The 16,396-nt window shown below is 41.3% G+C and overlaps 1 pseudogene; it reads right to left on the reverse strand.

The window, feature by feature from the left end:
- Positions 1–5,096: 5,096 nt before the first annotated feature.
- Positions 5,097–6,300, reverse strand: LOC109458497 (actin-related protein 2/3 complex subunit 1B pseudogene; annotated as a pseudogene).
- Between the last annotated feature and the right edge of the window lie 10,096 nt (positions 6,301–16,396).

Raw genomic sequence — 16,396 nt, forward strand, 5'->3', positions numbered from 1 at the left:
CCGCCTCCATCGCTCTGCGTTTCTCTTCCAATCAGCCGGTCGCTTGGCGGCTCCTCCATTCTCCGGCCAAGCCCGCTGCCTAGAGTGAGCTCCATTCCATCTGCTCGCCTGGCTCCTCGCTCCCCTGCCGGGGCCGGCGAGGCGACGTGGGGCCGGAGGGGGATTTGCGAGGGAACCTGCCTGATTCCCGCTCCCATTGCTCCCTCCCCGCCGCCTCCTGCTTCTCTCCTGCGTCTTTCCAACTCTCCCTTGTCGCCACTGGTGTGTGTCTGTGTGCGCGTTTTTTTTTTTTTTTTATTGCTCTTTGCTTTTGCAACCCTGAAGCCAAAGCGGAGGGGGGAGAGCAATGGAGGGGGGGGTATTACAAAAAAAAAGAAAGCTCTTAGGTTTGCAACACATTGAAAAACTGGGGGAGCACCCCGCCTGGTCCGATCTCGGTGCCCCGCGAGGGCCTTCCGGGTTTTAGAGCGAGTCTCTCGTCGTTCTCAATGCCCCTCACCTCCGCCGGCTTTAGGATCCGAGGAGTCCGAGCAAAAAGTTCTCCCCCTGGGCCGTAGCAAGGGGTGTCAGGGTGGGAGTTGGGATTTCTCTAGAAGCGGCAGCCATCCCTCGCACCCCGGCTTCGGTAGCTGGGCCGGGGTGGGGGTGGAAAGCAAAATCCCGGTGGGTTTTCGAACCGGGCTTCCCCGGCAAAGTCGGAGCCTGGAGACCGCGCTGCGTGCATCTCCCTCTCGGTCTCTGCCTCCTGTCCCCTGCCAGCTCCCCCTTTAATTTTTTTTTTCCCCCCTCTCCTTTAATCTAATTTCTTCCAACTCCACCTTTGTTGTTAACCGGCGTCACGCCAGGATCAGCCAATCCCCGCCACGTAATCAGCTTGTCAAAAAGCCTTGGCCAGCCCTGGGAAAGCAGGCCGCGGGCGCTGTCCCCCCGCCCCCGCTCCCCGCTTCCCGCTCCCTCCAGCGGCAGGGAGCCGCGAGGGGAACCTGGCACCCGGGCCTCTCTGCCCAGAATCGCAGCGGGGCAGCCTCCGCGTAGGCCTCCCGCGGTCCAGCATCCTGCGGCCCGGGGATTGAAAGGCCTGGGCGGGGACCACGATCCACCCTCCCACTCCCGTCGGCTGTGGTTGTCTGTGTCTTCCCTCCTCAGAGGAAGGTTTATCGGGACACAGGGAGCCAGAAGACTGTCTGAAAAATGCTTCCAACAGGCATGCCTACTGGCTGGGCCACCGCTCCCAGGGTAGCGCCATTGCTCCTGTTCCCAGGCCGCCAGTCAACCTCATCAATACTGCTCCTGACCATATCTCGGCCAGCTAGTTCACCACCCCTTTGGACTCCCCTGGCACACAGCCTTATCCATCCTCACACAACGAAGGGCCTCACTGCTGCTGTAATTCCTCCTGTCTCCTGGGAGACATGAAATTCCTTTCCCAGGACTTCCACAGCCCACATCTGCCACGTTTCACAAACAGGGAGGAAAACCCTGTCAAGATCTGGTGTGTCCGGATTATTTAGTGGGCAGGGCCTGTAGGAGAGGCCGATTTACCGTAATGCTAATGGCGCTGAAGCTTTAGGGCCCCTCATTTGCAGGGCTCATCCAAGGCCCTGTACTTAATTTTGACTCATCACTCGGTACTTTTGTTAGAGACCCCTTCCTCCGCCCGCCCGCGTTTTTTTTTTTTTTTTTTTTTTTTTGCAGGTTTCAGCCCCAGAAATCCAGCTCTGCCCTTGGAACATACACAGGCTATTTTGTGTGGGATCAAGCCATCTCACAGAGATTGACTTTCTTGTTTTGACTGGGAAATAGCAAAAGATTTGGAGTCAGAAGTCCCAGCTTCCCAACATCTCAGCTTCCCCACCTTGTTAATAGTATGTGAATTTGATCAAATCTGTTAACCTCACTTGATCCCAGTTTCCTTATCTATAAAATTAGAATAGCAATCCTACATTCTCTACTTTCCTCACCAGGGTTGGACAGTCAAGCAAGATGATATATGTAAAACTGTAAAATTCTCGACAATGTCACTTGCCACAATTACAGTGCGAGAAACTTAGACCCCAAGAAAGTTCCAAGTTCTCCACATGCAGATCTGGAGTCCAGGTGTCCTGGCTCCTGGCCCTGAACTTCTTGGCCAGAACAAAGCCTTTCGGTAAAGTGCTTTGGAATAAAACAGGATGAACGTAAATAATAAGAATGATTATTATTGATTTTTCATTCCTTGGGCATCAAAAATCATGGCTGGCACTCTTCCCACTTGGAAACTGATTGGCTTGTTTTACATCCATTGCGTCTCTGGCGAGGTCAGGAGCTTAGGACTTGGGCTCCGGGCCAGAGCATGAGGGAATCTGCCCTTGGTCCTTTTTCTTTGCCTTGTCTCCCAATTCATCCTCCACTCCCTTCCAGTTGTCTGCCCTGTGCCTTGGAGCAGAGCTTCAGCATTCCACAACCCTAGCCCAGGCTGGTGACAAGGCATAATCCTAGCTGCAAGCTTTCTCCACTTGGCCCCAGACCTTCCCTGAATTGCCAGTATTCCAGCACCAGCTCATATAAAACCCCTAGTGTGCCTGGAATGCGTTAACCAAAGTGTGTACTTTAAATCCTAGTGTACGTGGAGTAATTGTAGATGGTGTACAGATGAATATATTATTTTCAAAGTTATGTGTTTTAATGTATCTTGGAAATGTGTTTAAATTTTTATTTAAGATAGTGACATACGGCCTTCTTTCTGTCTTTTTTTTCTAGGGGCAGAAGGGAAGCTACTATCCCTTATTTATTTATTTTTATTTTTTAAATTGAGGTAGAACTTACAGATAACAAAGTATACACATCTTAAGTGTACAGCTTGATTAATTTTTACATATGTATACATAGTATACATGTCATACATGTCTCTCTCTCTCTACACACACACACACACACACACACACACACACACACACACACACACACCATGTAACCACCACCCAGATCAAGATGTTGAATATTTCTAGCATTTAGCAAGCCCACTCAAAGTCAAGATTCCCCTCCAAATGTCACCAGTATGCTGAGCTCTATTGCCATAAATAAGTTTAGCCTATTTTTGGAGTTCATGTACATGAAATCATACAATATGTACTCTTTTACATCTGACCTCTCACTCAACATTGTGTTTGAGATTAATTTATGATGTTGCATGTAGTTTTTTCCTTTTCACTGCTGTATAGTATTCCACTATATAAATATATCACAATTTATTCTTTTATTTCTAATGGATATTTGAGTTGTTTCCAGTTTTTTACTATTATGGATGAAGCTGCTTCAAACATTCTTGTGCATACTTTTTGGTGTATATATGCATTCATTCCTCCTGGGTATATTTCCAGGAATGGAATTCTTGGATTAGGATGTAAATGCATATATTAGACATTAATAGATATTGCCAATGTTTTTGGATTTTGGCCATTAGAATAATTGTGTAGTGATATCTCATTGTTTTAATTTGCAAATATTTTCTCCCAGTCTGTGGCTTGTCTTCTCATTCTCTTGATAGTGTCTTTCACAAAGAAGAACTTTTTTATTTTAATGAAGTCGTTTATCAATTATATCTTTCATGCTCCTGGTGTTGTATCTAAAAAGTCATTGCCACACCCAAAGTCACCTACTGTATTTCCCTGAAAATAAGACCTACCCTGAAAATAAGCCCCAGTTAAGATTGTCAGCCAAACAGACGCATTTAGTATGTTATAACGATGTTCCAGAAGAAGATGATGTGACTGTATTTGAATAAATGTAGATTGTTGTACATGAAAAAATAGGACATCCCCTGAAAATATGCCCTAATGCGTCTTTCGCAGCAAAAATTAATATAAGACCCGGTCTTATTTTCGGGGAAACATGTTAGGTTTTCTTCTATGTTATATTCTAGGAGTTTTATAGTTTCGTGATTTACATGTAGGTCTGTGATCCATTTTGAGTTAGTTTTTGTGTGTGTGTGAAGGATATGAGATCTTTTTTTATTTTATTTTATTTTTTTGCACGAGCATGTCCAGTTGTTCCAGCACCATTTGTTGAAAAACAACTTTCTTTGCTCCATTGTATGGCCTTTGTTCCTTTGTCGAAGATCAGTTGACTGCATTAATGTGGGTCTATTTCTGGACTCTCTATTACGTTCCATTTTTCTCTTTGTCCATTCTTTCATCAATACCACACTATCTTGATTACTGTGGCTTTAACATATGTCTTGAAGTTTAGTGTCAGTCCTCCAACTTTGTTCTTCTTCAATATTGTATTGGCTATTCTGGGTCTTTTGCCACTGCACATAAACTTTAGAATCAATTTATTGATATCCATAAAACAACTTGATGGGATTTTTTTTTTTTTTTAATTTCAGGTCGTCTAACTTTTTTTTTTTTTTTTTAAGATTTTATTGGGGAAGGGGAACAGGACTTTATTGGGGAACTGTGTACTTCCAGGCCTTTTTTCCAAGTCAAGTTGTTGTCTTTTCAATCTTAGTTGTGGAGGGTGCAGCTCAGCTCCAGGTCCAGTTGTCGTTTCTAGTTGCAGGGGGCACAGCCCACCATCCCTTGCGGGACTCGAGGAGTTGAACTGGCAACCTTGTGGTTGAGAGCCCACTGGCCCATGTGGGAATCGAACCAGCAGCCTTCAGAGTTAGGGACATGGAGCTCTAACCACCTGAGCCACCGGGCCGGCCCCATAATGGGATTTTTTGATTGAGATTGCTTTGAATCTATAGATGAAAATGGCAAGAGCTGGTGTCTTGACAATATTGAGTTTTCCTAGCAATGAACATGGAAATCTCTCCATTTATTTAGCTCTTTCTTGATATCTTTCATCAGTTTTGTAGTTTTCCTCACATAGTTCTTGTACGTATTTTGTTAGCTTTATACTTTAGTATATTATTATTTCAGTGCTAATGTAAATAAAAAAAAATTTTTACAATTTTTTTTTTTTACAATTTTTATTACTTCCAAGTTTTGAAACAGTTCATGACTAGCAAAGTGCTTTGGGATTTTTTTTATTTTTGTTTTTTACAATAAATGAAAGTATTTCTTTAAGAAAAAGGCACATGTTCCTCCAAATACCTAAGAAAACCTTCCTATCCCTTCCCTCTCTCTCCCCTGTGGGGACCCAAATAGATACCCTAGAAACATTCAGCAAAGCCAACTTTAGCCTCCCCGACCCCTCCCCCAGCAGCTGGGATGAGGCCAACATTCTCCTCACAGGTTATTTGATCTTGAGGTCCTTCCAAGCTGATTCCAAGTTCTTCACATCACAGATGCTCATGCTGCCCTCAATGCCATAACGCAGAACTGCGAGCACTTGGCCTTGGCCCTGCTGAGCACTGATATCTGGCTGACACTGTTGTGCAGCCAGTCTAGGCCCACACCACGGGCCACGCTGCTCTCGGAGCTTCCCTTCTCATCGAGGTTCTGGAAGTGCTCGCAGGCTGTCAAGCAGAGTTGGAAGCTTTGCTGGGGCACTTCCGGCTGCCGTTGTAAGCTCAGCGTCCCTGCGGCGCCTCATAGGTAAAAGGCACCGGGAAGCAGTTATGGCTCACGGCCACCAGTCTGTTTTCTGTGATAAAGGTCAGAGCCAGCAGCGGCAGCGTTTCAGAGGCCAGAGTCGCCCGGCCATCTTGTCAGCATTGGCCAGGCACACAGTACTGTCGTTGCTGACCCAGGCCACAGGAATACCGCTGGCTGAAAAGCACATGCCATGCACCCAGTTGCAGCTACTACTGGACTCAAACATCAGCTCACCAAAGGGTGTCTTGGAGCCCCATTATAGGTCCCTCCTCCACCTCCTAGAGGTAGGCTGAGAAGATTAGGCAGTTTAAATCACAGGAGCCCGTGGCCGGTAGCATGTAGTCGGGGTGCCAGTCCAGGCTGATGATCGTGGAGCTTCTTGATGTGGTTGTACACCCACCAGTCATTTTCCTGCTCAAAATAGCTGATGAAGATGGCACAAGAGCTGCTGCCTACAGCGAACTTGTTCTTACTGGGAGCCCAGCACACACAGAGATCGATCGGTCCTGTTGATCTGCAGGATGACATGACAAGTGTGGGCTTCCACGTGCAGCCCTTCAGCGGTCTGTAAGGCAGGTCACCTTGTGGTTATTCTCAGAGGTTCAGTCCATGCCGGTCACTTGCCCGTTGTGCTCCTTAAACTCATGCACCTTTACCCACTTGGCCACTCTTCTCATAGATATGAACCTCGTGGGCGTTGGGGTAGACCGAGGTCCTTGTTACAGGTGTGGCACCTAATGGGCTCCAAATGTTTGGTAGAAACCATCAGGGAACCCATCTGGGCCTTGTGCTTCTTACTTTGGAAGGTTTTTTATTATTGATTCGATTTCTTTAATAGACAGAGGCCTATTCAGATTGTCTATTTCTTGTGTGAATTTTGGCAGATTGTATCTTTTAAGGAATTAGTCCATTTCATTTAGGTTATCAAATTTGTGGGCATACAATTGTTTATAATATTCCTGTATTATTCTATGGGATCTGTGGTGATGTCCCCTTTTTCATTTCTGATATTAGCAGTTTGTCCTCTCTTTTTCCTTAGTTAACTTGGCTATAGGCTTATTAATTTTATTGATCTTTTCAAAGAACCAGCTCTTGGTTTTGTTGATTTTTCTCTATTAATTTCTTGTTTTCAATTTAATTGATTTCAGCCCTGATTTTCCTTTCTTTTCTTTTGCTTAATTTAGATTTAATTTGCTCTTCTTGTCTGCTAAGGTGGAAATTTAGATTATTGATTTTAGATCTTTTTTGTTTTCTAATATACACATTTGATTATATAAATTTCCCTCTAAATAATGCTTTTGCTGCATCCTACAAATTTTGTTAAGTTGTATTTTTATTTAGCTCAGAATATTTAAAAAATTTGCTTGAGATTTCTTCTTTGACCCATTATTATTTAGAAGTGTGTTCTTTAATCTCTAAGTATTTGGGGACTTTCCAGCTATCTTTCTATTGTTAATTTCTAGTTCAATTTCACTGTGATTTCTAATTTTTGAAAATTGTGAAAGTGTGATTTATGGCCCAGAATGTGCTATATCTTGGTGAATATTCCAAGTGAGTTTGAGAATCTGTGTGTAATCTGCTATGGTTGGATGAGTAGTCTGCAGATGTTAGTTATATATACTTTATCCACAGTACTGTTGAGTTGAACTGATTTTCTTTGCTTTATTTCTTTTTTTTTTAAGTGTGTTTTCTTTTTAAAATTTTGTATTGGGGAACAATGTGTTTCTCCCAGGCCCATCAGCTCCAAGTCATTGTCCTTCAGGCTAGTTGTGGAGGGTGCAGCTCAGCTCCGAGTCCAGTAGCCATTTTCAATCTTTATTTGCAGGGGGTACAGCCCACCATCCCATATGGGAATTGAATTGGCAACCTTGCTGTTGAGAGCTGGTGCTCTAACCAGCTGAGCCATCTGGCCACCCCTCCTGTAGCTCAGCGGCAGCTCATTGTTTTCAATCTAGTTGTGGACGGCAAAGCTCACTGGCCCATGTGGGAATCGAACCAGCAACCCTGTTATTCAGAGCTCGCACTCTAACCAACTGAGCCATCGGCTGCTCTGAACTGATTTTCTGCCTGTTGGATCTGTCCATATTTGATAGAGGGTGTTAAAGTCTCCAACTAGAATCATGGAGTCATCTATTTCTCCTTGTAGATCTATCAGTTTTTGCCTCACATATTTTGATGCTCTGTTGCTAGGCCCAAACACATTAAAGATTTTTATGTGTTCTTGGAGTATTGACCCCTTTATCATTAAGCAGTGCCACTCTTTATCCCTGATAACTTTCCATGCTCTGAAGTTACTATAGCTATCTGTCTGAAAATTATATATCAGGCTCTGTCTGAAATTAACATAGCTATCCCACTTTCATTTGATTAGTGTTAGCATGGTATATCTTTCTCCAACCTATTACTGTGAATCAATATGTGTCCTTATATTTAAAGTGCATTTCTTGTAGGTAATATATAGTTTGATCTTGTTTTTTGATCTACTCTGACAATCTTTGTTATTTAATTAGTATATTTAGACCATTGATATTTAAGATGATTATTAATTAATATAGTTAAATTAATATCTACCATACTTGTTGCTGTTTTCTATTTTATATCCTTGTTCTTTGTTTCTATTTTTGTCTTCCACACTTTTTCTGCCTTTTATGGTTTTCACTGAGTATTTTCTATGAATTCATTTTCTCTCCTTTCTTAGCATATGATTATACTTTTTTCCCCACTTTTTTCAGTGGCTAACTTAAAGTTTGCAATATATACTTAATACTAATCCAAATCCATTTTCAAATACCACTATACCACTTCATGAGTAGTGCAAGTACCTTATATTAACAAAATATTTCTAATTCCTCCTTCCCTCCTGTCCCTTATATCATTGCTGTCATTCATTTCACTTAGGCATAAATAAATAAACATACACACAGAGAGAGTTGACTACATTGTTGCTTTTATTATTTTGAACAAACTGTTTGTTATCTGTTCAATCAATTAAGACTAAGAAAAATAAATATTTTTATTTTACCTCTCTTTTTCCTTCTCCAGTACTCTTCTTTCCTTTGTATAGATCCAAGTTTCTGACCTATCATTTTCGTTCTCTCTGTAGAGCTTCTTTTCATTACTTGCAAGGCAGGTCTACTAACAACAAGTTACCTCAATTTTTGTTTGTCTGTATTTGTTCTTCCCTTTTGAAGGATAATTTCACACGGTACAGAATTCTAGGTTGGCGGTTCTTCCTTTCAACACTTTAAATACTTCACTTCCCTTCTTCTTGTTTCCATGGCTTCTGAGAAGTTGGATGTGATTCTTATCTTTGCTCCTCTGTAGGTAAGGAGTTATTTCCGTCTGGCTTCTTTCATGATTTTTTTCTTTATATTTAATTTTCTGGAGTTTCAATCTGATATACCTAAATGTAAGGTTCTTTTTCTGTTTGTTTGCTTGTTTGTTTGGTGTTCTTTGAGTTACCTGGATCTGTGATTTGATGTCTGACACCAATTTGGGGAAATTTTCAATAATTATTGCTTCAAATATTGCTTCTGTTTCTTTCTCTCTTATGGTATTTCCATTATGTGTATGTTACACCTTTGTAGTTACCACACAGTTCTTACATATTCTGTTCTGTTTTGTTTGGTTTCTCTCTTCCAGTCATTCTTTTCTTTGCTTTTCAGTTTTGGAAATTTCTATTGTCATACCCTCAAGCTCAGAGATTTTTTTCCTCAGCCATGTCTAGTCTACTAATGAGCCCATCAAAGGCATTCTTCATTTGTTACAGTGTTTTTGACCTCTAGCGTTTCTTTTGATTCTTTCTTAGAATTTCCATCTCCCTGCTTAAATTATCCATCTGTTCTAAATCCCTTAGAATAGTAATCATATTTTTAAAAATTCCTAGTCTGTTAATTCATGCCATGTTTGACTCTGGTTCTGATACTTATTCTGCCTCTTCAAACTGTGTTTTTTGCCTTTTAGTATGCCTTGTAATTATTTGTTGAAAGGCAGATATGAAGAACTGTGGTAAATTGGTCTTTGGTAATGTGGTAGTAAGATGTGGCGGTGAGGGCGGCGGGTTAGCTCAGTTGGTTAGAGCGCGATGCTGGTAATACCAGGGTTGCCGGTTTGATCCCTCATGGGCCACTTTGAGCTGCACCTTCCACAACTAGATTGAAACAACTGTTTAACTTGGAGCTGATGGGTCCTGGAAAAACACACTTAAATAAATAAAAGTTAAAAAAAAAAAAGATGTGGGGTTGAGGAAGCATTCTATAGTCCTATGATTATGTCTCAGTCTTTCAGTGAGCTGTCCCCCTAGACTGAACTTCCCCGCTGCTTCTTAAGTTTTCTTTCCCCGTTGGTTGGGACAAGATGGCTATAAGGGCCTGGAGTTGGATATTTCCCTTTCCAGTTAAGTTAGGATCTGATAAAATCCCAGCAGGTAAGGCTCTGGCAAAATAGTTTTTCCTGAAGGCCAGCCTTGTTAGAACAAAATGCTCTGGCACATTTCAAAATGGTTCCTTCTCCCTTCTGCCTGCCAGAAGCATGAGGGGATTTTTCTCTGACATTCACAGTGAGGACCTGGTAGAACTCCTGGAGATGAAGCTCACTAATTTTTGCCCCCCCCCCCATAACTGGGTCCCCCTGGAGTTTTTAACTCTCAGACGTGTTCACAGTAAGCCTCCAGCAACTTGTCAATTACAGTTAAGTATTTCCTACCCCAGCACTAGTTCCAGATGAGTTTCCTATTCAGATAAGTTGTGATTCTCTGTATCTATCTCTCCAATTTGGTGGGCAGTGGTTTACCCTGTGACCTCACTTCTCTGGTATATCTAAGAGGAATTGTTGATTTTTGAGTTTGTTTAGCTTTTTATTTGAGTGATGACTTTTGCTGGATCAGAAACCAGAAGTCCTCTATTTCTTCTTGTTGTTCTCCTTGTTTTGTCCTCCCTCCTTTTGCTATACTATTTTATTTGACTTATTATTTTCCCAATTTTTATGTAGTAAAACATATATAACATAAAACCTACCATTTTAACCTGTTTTTAACTGTACAATTCCTATCATCATCACATTCATCTCCATAACTCTTTACATCTTATAAAACAGAAACTCTATACCCCTTAAACAATAACTCCCCATTCCTCCTCCCTCCAGCCTCCCTGGCAACCATCATTCCACTTTCTGTCTCTATAATTTTTGACTACTCTAAGTAACTTATATAAGTGGAATCATTCATTTTGTCTTTTTTGTGACTGGTTTATTTCACATAGCATAATGTCCTTAAGGTCCATCCATGTTTTAACACATGTCATAATTTCTTTACTTTTTAAGGCTAAATGATATTCCATTGTATGTATATACCACATTTTATTTATCCATTCACCCATCAATGGACACTTGGGTTGCTTCCACATTTTAGCTATTGTGAATAATGCTGCTATGAACATGCGTGTATAAATATCTCTTTGAGACCTTGTTTTCAATTCTTTAGGGTACCTAGAAGTGGAATTGCTGGATTATATGGTGATCCTATTTTTAATTTTGTGAGGAAGCACTGTTTTCCATAGTGGTAGTATCATTTTACATTCCTACCAACAGTGCTTAAGGATTCTAACTTCTTCACATCGTTACCAATATTTGTCATTTTCTTTATTTTTTTTTATAGCAGCCATCCTAATGGTTATAAGGTGGTATCTCATTGTAGTTTTGATTTGTATTTTCCTAATGACTAGTGATGTTGAGCATCTTTTCATGTGTTTATTGGCCATTTATATATCTTCTTTGGAGAAATGTACATTCAAGTCCTTTGCTCATTCTTGAATCAGGCTGTTTTGTTGTTCATTCTTTTTCTTTCTTTCTTTCTTTCTTTCTTTTTTAAGGCAGGCGCAACTCACAGTGGCCCATGCAGGGAGTGAACCAGCAACCTTGGTGTTATTAGCACCTCGCTCTGACTATCTGAGCCAACCGGCCACCCCAGTTTACATTGGATTTTTTTTAAAATGCAAGTTGGTTTTGTTTTGTTTTGTTGTTATTGTTCAGTCTCTACTTTTTTTTTTTTTTTCCAAGTCAAGTTGTTGTCCTTTCAATCTTAGTTGTGGAGGGGCTGCTTCAAGTTATTGTCCTTTCAGTCTTAGTTGTAGAGGGTGCAGCTCATCTCCAGGTCCAGTTGCCATTGCTAGTTGCAGGAGGCACAGCCCACCATCCCTTGCGGGAGTCGAACCGGCAACCTTGTGGTTGAGAGCCCACTGGCCCATGTGGGAATCGAACAGGCAGCCTTCGGAGTTAGGAGCATGGAGCTCTAACCGCCTGAGCCACCGGGCAGGCCCTCTACTTCTTTTTGAGTGAGCTTTGATAATTTAATTTTAAATTTATCTAAGTTGTAAAATTTATGGATACTTACAGTTGTAGTATTCCTTTTAATGTCTTTAGGGTCTGTAGTGATGTCCTCTCATTTTTATTATTTATAATTTATATATTTTCTCCCTTTTCTTTTGTGGCCAGTCTGGCAAGAGGTTTATCAATTTTATGGATTCCACCCCCACCACTGCAAAGAACTAGTCTTTGGTTTTATCGGTTTTCTCTATTGTTTTCCATTTCATTGATTTATATTCCATCTTTATTATTTCCTTCTTTCTGCCTGCTTTGGGTCTAATTTACTCTTCTTTTTGTAGTTTTCTAAGGTGGAAACAAATTACTGGTTGAAATTTTTCTTATTTTCTAACCTAAGTAATTTATACTATGTTTGCCTCTGAGCACTGCTTAATTGAATTTTACAAGTTTTGATATGTTTTTATCTTCATTCAGTTCAAAATATTTTCTAATTTCCCTTATGACTTCATATTCGATCTATGGGTTATTTGGAAGTGCTTTGCTTAGTTTCCAAATATTTAGGGGTTTTCCAGATGGCTTTCTGTTATTGGTTTCTAATTTAATTTTGTTGTGGACATAGATGATACTTTCTATGATTTCAATTCTTTTGCATTTCTAAGATTTGTTTTATGGCCCAGAATATGGTTTGTTTTGGTGAGTGATCCATGTGCAGTTGAAGAGAATGTATATTTTGCTATTGTTGGTTGGAATGTTCTGCGAATGTAACTTAGGTCAAGTATCTTGACAATGCTCTTCAAGTGTTCTATTGCTTTAATAATTTTATGTTTACTTGTTCTATGGATTACTGAGGGAGTGGTTGTGATTTCCTACTATGATTGTGGATTTATCTATTTCTCCTTTCAGTTCCATCAGTTTTTGCTTCACGTATTTGAAGTCCTGTTTTAAAATTATATATGCCCTATTAAAAAATATATATGTAAATTAATGTTCACATATAAATAAATCTAAAGGAATATACTCTAATAAATTACTAACTATGGAGGGTTATTGGAGGCTTTTATTCTCTATGTTAAATAGTTCTATGTCACTGTGTGATGGATATAGATGATAAATGTCTAACTATCACATTGTTTTGTGCACCTGAAACTAATAAAAAAAATGTTAACTAGTTCTATAATTTTAAGTGTTTTATAATATACATGTATTCTTTTTGAAATTTGAAAATATAAAGATATGTTTTACAGGAAAGAGAGAGATGGTTGTGTGCCTATTAATGTGTCCTCTCAGCCTGCAAAGCATTCTCTGGTCCACCTTGGAAAAAAGTCAGCTGGACGCTCTCTGCCTGTCCTGCCCTTGCCAAGTTCCCGGACCACGGCCCACACCTCCTGCTTCTGCTTCCTTACCAGCCCTTCCTTACCTCCTGTCATCTGGCTTTGGGCCCAGGAGCCTGGAAAAGAAACAAGTTTCTGAGGTCACCATGTGGCCTGCCAAACCAGCAGGCTTTCTACCACGTCACTTGACTTTGCTGAACAAATTTTACCCACTTTATTTGCAGGACATTTCTTGGATGTTTTCTGTTTTCCAGACTCATTCCCTGAAGACAACCCCTCTGTCTCATCGCTGGGCCAGCTCTTACTTTTCCCTCAGGAGTCAAAGCAAATGTCTCTGCCTCCAGGAAGCCTTGCTTAACCTCAACCCCTTCTGCTCCCACCAGTCTGCAGAATACTCATTGCTCCTCATTGAACGACTGGCTCCCAGGCTGACTGGAGGTCCTATGAGGGTAGGGGGCTTATGTCGTCCTGCCTCTGCTATTGACTCACTTACAGGTAGATTCCCAGTTTGCCTCCTGGCAGCCAGTCTCTCCTATATATAGCTCCCAAATGAATCTCTAAAATCATGTCACTCCCAGGTTCAAGAACCTGCAATGACTCCCTACTGCCTATTGAATCAAGTCCAAACTCTTGCTCTTGAGTATATTTAATTACATCAAAAGGAAAATTTTCTGTTCAGTGAGGTGGACAAAGTTAAGAGAGAGATGACAAAATGGGAGAATATTTTTGCAAGGTCTAAAACCAGCAAAGGATATAGAATCTTCCAGGATCTCTTGAAAATCAACATAAAAAAGGCATCAACCTCAATTGAAATATGACGAAATGATATGAAAAGACAATTTTATATCAGAGAAAATCTCAAAGCCTGATCAGCAAATGCAGAGATATTCAAACTCTTTAGTGATCAAAGAAATGCAAGTAAAACAACAATAAAATAATACCTTGGTCAGACCAGCAAAAATCGGACAGCTGGATAATGTCAATCGTATGGAATATAAGAACCTCCTGCACTGCCTGGGGGGGCGGGGACTGGTGCAGACCTTGTAGAGAAAAACAGCTGTATCTAGTCAAACTGAGACAGATATATCTATATCCCATGACCTAGTAAATCCACTCTTGGCTCCTAGGTATATAACCCAGAGAAAGTCACACCAGATCCATAAGAGGACAGGCTGAGGACATCACTGCTGCCTGTTTGGCAGGTCGGGGGAAGGGGAGAGTTGGGTGCAGTCAGGTGTCATTCCCTGGGAGAGTGGAGTGGCCAAGGATGGGGGTTGCCCTACGGAGCACCACACAGCGATAAAAGCAACTCGATGTTCACAGAGCAACTTGGTTGGACCTTAAATCCATAGTGCTGGGTGAAAAGAGAACCAACAGAGCGAGGCCTACAACACAATGCTGATAATATATAGAAATACACACACACACACACACACACATACACACACCCCACACCAACTGCAAAGAGACATTTTGAGAAATTTGATTACGAATTGGATATTAGGTATTATTGCTAATTTTTTGGGGTGTGGTGCTAGCACTACAGTTAGGTAAGAAAATGTTCAATGTTGGAGAGGATGTGCCGCTGACAAATATAGAGGTGAAATGGTACGATGTCTAAGATTGACTTTATAGTATTTAGTTCAGCAAACTAAGGGAAAAAACAGAAAGATGAAACAAATGTATTTTAGGCAAAAATGTAAGCAAAACTTCAGAATCTTGATGGTGGTTGAGTCTTAGAGATGAGTGTATGGGGGTTTATTGTACTATTTTCTCTACTTTGGTGTATGTATTAAAATTTTTGTAATAAGTTTAAAATAATATCAATGATACATATTTTCAAGAATAGGTTCACACAAAAAGATACATATTTTACATGTTTGAGTGGTTATCTATGGAGGGGGAAGAAAATAGGAGCAGGGAATGAGGATAAAAGGGAAGGAGGGAAGGAAGGGGGCAAGGAAAGAAGGGAGGGAGGGATGAAGGGAGGAAATAAGGCTCCATGGTAATTTGTCCTGAACTGAGGAGGATGGTTAACTTAATCTTCTGCACCTAAAGTCCAAAAGAAGGGGGGAAATTGATATCCCTTATAACTCTACCACCACGGCATTTTAATTTTTTTCTGTCTAAGCCTCTAACCTTCATTCCTGGGCATACTAGGCTTTTCTGCCTAGCTGTCACCAGGAGAGTTAGGGCACTTTGTTCCTTGCTTAAGTAACAGGAATGAATTTTTCCTCACTAAATGCCAGCCCTGGCCTAGGACCTCTTGGTCTGTGATCTCAGTTTATCTTCTCAGTAACATTGAGGTAAGTATCATTATCTTCATTTTATAGATGCAGAAAAGTGAACTCAGAGAGGAGGTTCTTTGTCTGACCTTTTTCTAAATCACAAAGCTGGAATTCCAAACCCCTTGGCCTCAAACACCCAGGATCATGTGATTGCACCAAGTTGATCCAACAGCTTTATTATTATTATTATTATTATTATTATTATTATTAAAGTCTTACCTGTGGTCCTTTATATTGATGTAAGGTCATTTTCTAGCTGCTCTGTTATTTCTGAGAATTTGGGTTCTTCCTAGTTTCTTGCTTTCATAGATAAGATAGTCCTGCAAAGAATATCTTCAGGTTTAGAGCTTTTTGCTTCTGTTGAATTATTCCCTTACCAGAAGTAGGGTTATTTTATGTTCACCTAAATGGGCGGACCTCATTATTACAGTTAATTCACTTTGAGGGAGTTTTCATGAGAGGAAAGGCAGAGGGTGGGGGCAGCCAGGTCATCTGTGCAGGAACAGGAAATGCAGGGGGGTGAGGCCTCAGGCCAGGCAGGAAGTTGGTCTCGACTGATTTTTGTGGTCTTTATATTTTCCTACTGCCTTCCCGCTTCAAGTTAGGTAATGGGGTTCTGGAAAGCTCCAGGATAGGGCCAACACAATGGGACATGAGGCTGTTGTTTGTGGGAGGTGGGCAGCTGGGACCGGCTGGGGCCCTGATAGCTCTCTGGCCTTTTGGCGGCTGCCGGGGCCAGTCTGGGAGGGGTCAGCTGGGGATAAGCAGCAAGTAAATATAGATCCAGGGAAGGAAGCCAGGCGGCCCAGCCCTGCACTGACCTCTCGCTGGAAGGTTGGGGACGGTGTGTATCCTGGCACCTTCCTCTCCAGTAGTGGGTGACACCTGGCCCAGAAGCCCCTTAGAATTGTGGAAAGTGGCTGGGGGTGGGGATGGT

The sequence above is a fragment of the Rhinolophus sinicus genome, chromosome 12 (genome assembly GCF_057876585.1).
Source record: "Rhinolophus sinicus isolate RSI-liver-muscle chromosome 12, RSI-T2T, whole genome shotgun sequence".
NCBI lineage: Eukaryota > Metazoa > Chordata > Mammalia > Chiroptera > Rhinolophidae > Rhinolophus > Rhinolophus sinicus.